We start from the raw sequence: 5,053 nt of genomic DNA, 5'->3' as shown, positions 1-5,053 counted from the left end.
CTGTGACATGTTTTTCTCTCTCTCTTTTTTCTTTCCCCCTCACACCATCTTATATGTAATTTTGCATAACAATGAGGGCCTCCTACCATCTTCCATGCAATTCCCCTTCTCTCTACCATTCCCACGCACCTCTTGTCCCTATTTAATGGTAATCTTCTTCTCATGCTCTTCCTCCCTGCTCTGTTTTGAGTCACCCCCCCTTATATCAAAGAAGACATTCTACATTTGTTTTTTAGGGATTGGCTAGCTTCACTTAGCATAATCTGCTCTAATGCCATCCATTTCCCTGCAAATGCCATGATTTTGTTGTTTTTTTAGTGCTGAGTAATATTCCATTGTGTATAAATGCCACATTTTTTTTAATCCATTCATCTATTGAAGGGCATTTGGGTTGGTTCCACAGTCTAGCTATTGTGAATTGTGCTGCTATGAACATTGATGTAGCTGTGTCCCTGTTGTATGCTCTTTTTAGGTCTTTTGGGTATAGTCCGAGAAGGGGAATAGCTGGGTCAAATGGTGGTTCCATTCCCAGCTTTCCAAGTAATCTCCATACTGCTTTCCAAATTGGCTGAACCAATTTGCAGTCCCACCAGCAATGTACAAGTGTACCCTTTTCCCCACATCCTCACCAGCACTTGTTATTGTTTGACTTCATAATGGCTGCCATTCTTACTGGAGTGAGATGGTATCTTAGAGTGGTTTTAATTTGCATTTCTCTGATTGCTAGAGATGGTGAGCATTTTTTCGTGTATTTGTTGATTGATTGTATGTCCTCCTCTGAGAAGTGTCTGTTCAGATCCTTGGCCCATTTGTTGATTGGGTTATTTGTTTTCTTATTGTTTAATTTTTTGAGTTCTTTGTATACTCTGGAGATTAGAGCTGTATCTGAAGTGTGAGGGGTAAATATTTGTTCCCAGGATGTAGGCTCCCTATTTACCTCTCTTACTGTTTCTCTTGCTGAGAAAAAAACTTTTTAGTTTGAGTATGTCCCATTTGTTGATTCTTGATTTTATCTCTTGTGCTATAGGTGTCCTATTAAGGAATTTGGAGCCCGACCCCACGAGGTGGAGATTAGGGCCAACTTTTTCTTCTATTAGAAGCAAAGTTTCTGGTTTGATTCCTAGCTCCTTGATCCATTTTGAGTTAACTTTTGTGCAAGGTGAGAGAAAGGGATTCAGTTTCATTTTGTTGCATATGGATTTCCAGTTCTCCCAGCACCATTTGTTGAAGATGCTATCCTTTCTCCATTGCATGCTTTTGGCACCTTTGTCTAATATAAGGTAGTTGTAATTTTGTGGATTGGTCTCTGTGTCCTCTATTCTGTACCATTGGTCCGAATTGTTATTTCTAAACAAATAAATGATTTTTAGAATTTCTCACTTTTAATTTAAATTATTTTTCAGATAAGCCTTTTGTTTTTTAACTTGTTCTTTTTTTTCTTTTCTTTTAATTGGGTATTGAACTCAAGGACATTTAACCAATGAGCCACTTTTTTTATTTTTTTATCCTAAGTCAGGCCTCACTAAGTTGTTTAGGGCCTCACTAAGTTGCTGAGGCTATTATCAGACTTTCGATCCTCCTGCTTCAGCCTCCTGAGACACTGGGATTTACAGGCATGAATTACCTCACCTGGCTTTCCTTTTAATTTTAATAATGCAAATATAGTTAGGACCAATAAAAACAGCTCTTTGGGGGTCCTCTATAATTTTTGAGGTTGTAAAATGGAATTAAACAGATGTCTTCAGGGGGAAACTGAGGCCCCACGTGTTGGTGCTCTGACAGGAGCAGTTCAAACCAGAACCCTGATCCTGTGTTGTCTCAGGGACTTACCAGCACCTCATCCTGCCTTCTACTCACGACCATGAGCCGAAAAACAGACAAACCCCTGAGACATCTGATGGCAGTTAAGAAAATTAAAACCAAAAGGTGAACTGTTTTTCTACACTGGCGCAGTTCCCCAAACTCTACACCCAAAGCGCATGTGCAGAAGTAGGAGTTGAGCCAAGAGAAACAGAACAAAGCGAGGAACTCTCCACGCCTAGGACCATGCATGCCACGGTGCCTAGTGAATGTTTGTTGGAAGAATGCCCGGCATGAAGCGGGCCTTGTTAAAATGTGTGGTGTGTTTCACTTATGTCTGTGCGTAGGCATAGCAGACTGGGGAGAGTTTATGTCATTTATGAAACTTTGGGTGGAATGTTTTATTCCAAGCTTTGTCTAATTAAAGTATAATTGTTCTGGTTAAATGCTGCTTAGTCAGTTGATGTTTGGAGCTCAGTGTGTCTGTGAGGAGTCAAGTTTGGGAACTCCAGGCAAAAATAAGTGTGCCTGTCCAGGCCATCACCAAGTTGGAAGAGGGTGCTGTACAGCAGGCCCCCTGATGCCCTCAGCTCTGTGGCCCCATTTCCCTGATGCCTGAGAAACCCTGCTTTGGTCAGAGCAGGATGTACTCAGGGTATCCAAGGAGGGTGTTCATCCCATTTCAAGGAGGTGCCCAGGTACCTTGATCTGCCATCTGTGGGCAGAGTGGTAACTTTCTATAACCCCTGGGCCAAAGGCTCCTTAGTATCTCAAGTTATTGCTCCTTTGAGTCTCTAACAAATGATCAAATTCTACCCCTTGGGCTTTCTTCTCTGTTTTGGTTAGGTGATCCTTTAGCATATCTAAAGCGTAATTGCTAATGCAAAACTTAGGAAGTTCATCATCTCCTAGGAGTGAAAGGCTATGCATCACGGAACAGATAAGGTTTGCTGGGCATTAGCAGGAAAGCAGGAGAATATAGTTGATTCCAGGAAGAGCAAGCACAGTTTGGGGGTGATGACAGCTGTCCAGGAGCATCAGGAGTGGTGGCAGGGAGTGAATAGGAAGCCAAACCCTCAGTTCTGGTATGGATGCCAAGACCTGGCCTTACAAGGTCAAAGTTGGGATTGCTGGGTAAAAGCTGGTACAGGCCAGGGGAATGGATTGTTGTCTAAGTCTTAAAACTCCAAACTTGTGAGTGGCAGGATGAAGATTAATAGTTCTTAGAGGAAAGGACAGAATGTCCCAAAGCTCCATTTGGCCTGTCTCCTGTGCTGGAGAGAGTACATTCCCAGGGTTACCTGTCCCCAACCTGTCAGGAGCTCCAGGCCAGTGGCTCCTGCCCACTTCCTGGCTCACATTCTGATCCTGAAGTCAGGCAGGTTTGGCCTATCTTCCTGCCCTCTCATTCATTTGCCCTGGTTGAAGCCAAGTTAAGCCATTTGCTCTTTTTCTACATGCACTTCCCCAGAGCCAGCTCTGCACTTCCTAGGTCGTCTTCCTCTAGCATGCCCTCCTCACCATCACCCTGCTCCTGCAATCTATCCCAAGTCTCACCCACTCATCCTAACTATTAATTTCCTTTTGCTGCTTTTAACAAATTATCACAAACCTTGTGACTTAAGTGATACAAATTTATGATCTTATTGCTTTGTAGGTCCTAAGTCTAACACAAGTGAAACTGAACTAAAATCAAGTTGTCTGCAAAGCTTTAAAAAATTCTAGGAAGAATTGATTTCCTTGCCTTTATCAGCTTCAAACACCCTGATTCAATGGTCATAAAAATTCCTCTTTTAAGACTCATCTGGTTATACTGGGCTCATCCGGATGGTCCAAGACACTCTCTCCATACCAAGAACCTTCATTTAATCACACCTGCAGAGTCCCTTTTTGCTACATAATATGACATATTCACAGGTACCAGGAATTAGCATGTGGACGTTTTGTGGGGAGGCACTATTCTTCCCACCACACTGGCCCAATTTATGTAGCCCTTCACCCACTCAAGCCCACCACCCAGGGCTCCCTGGCCTTTGATCTAGGTTTCTCACCTGCCTCCGCAGTCTTCCCCAGCAAAGGTTTTTCCACCTTGAACTATAATTGTTGGTTGTCATTACAATTCAATTTTTAATAAACTTCAAGTTCCATGACAACATGGGTAGGATTTACATCCCTAGCACCTAGCTCAGTGCCTGGCACAATAGTGCTCAAAATAATACTTACTCTTCTATGACACATCACTTTCTATATTAACTTGCTGCCCACATGGTTGCTCCTCGAGTGTGAACCATATTGATCCACCCTTTAAAAATTCCAAGGTATCAAAGGTGAAGGGAATCTTAGAATGCAAACAGCTTGTCAACAGCTAAAAATGCTGAAACCCAGAGGAGTGGGGTGGTGTCTTTTCAGTGTAACATAGCTACTTACCGGCAGGGCCAGAACAGAAGCCTGGCCACCTCACACCAGATCTGGTGCCCTGGACTCTTCTTTCCTTCATATTTGCCCCTTAGCAGCCTGGGACTCCCACCTCCACTCCTGAAGCCTGTCCTTGCACACCTTGCCCCAATTTGCCAGGGCTAGAACTTGCATGGAGGAGAGAGGACTAGGCTGAGGGTGCTGCCCCTGCCACTGCCTCACATTTTCTACTCTCAGGTGCAGCTGTTTGTCTGTCTATGTGTAAAGGGACGAGTTGGTGCTGCGAATGTCCTCCCTAGCATACCCATATTTTTAGATTCCTAAAAAACGTTTCCAGTTTATGACTGTGGACAAAGCCCCTTAAAATCTTTTTTTTTTTTTTTAATTGGGGATTGACTCCAGGGGCGCTTTACCACTGAGCTACATCTCTAGCACTTTTTAAAAATTATTATTTTTTTTTGAGACAGGATCTCGTTAAATTGCTAAGGCTGGCCTCAAACCTGCAATGATCCTCCTGCCTCAGCCTTTGAAGACTCTGGGATTACAGGCGCCTGGCCATCGCGCCCGGCCTCTTAATCTCTTCATCATTACTGTTATTGCTAGTTTATAGCTATAGTTTATAACGTGCTTTCTCTTTAAAACAGCCATCTGAGTGGTATAACACAAGAAACGCTTAGGGGAAAGACTTCTACGGACCACGTAAAAGCAAGACCCTTTCCGGTTTCTAGTACGGAAGCCCGACGTTCCCTTTCCTGGCTAGTTTGAGAAATGCAAGCCTCTCCCAGGAGCTGGAGTCTCCAAACCGAGGCGAAGGTGGGTCTTGTTACCTTGGTGATAG

The sequence above is a fragment of the Marmota marmota genome, unplaced genomic scaffold (assembly GCF_001458135.2).
Source record: "Marmota marmota marmota unplaced genomic scaffold, marMar, whole genome shotgun sequence".
In the NCBI taxonomy this organism is placed as follows: Eukaryota; Metazoa; Chordata; class Mammalia; order Rodentia; family Sciuridae; genus Marmota; species Marmota marmota.
The sequence above is the reverse complement of the archived record's forward strand: the minus strand, read 5'-3'. Positions refer to the sequence as shown.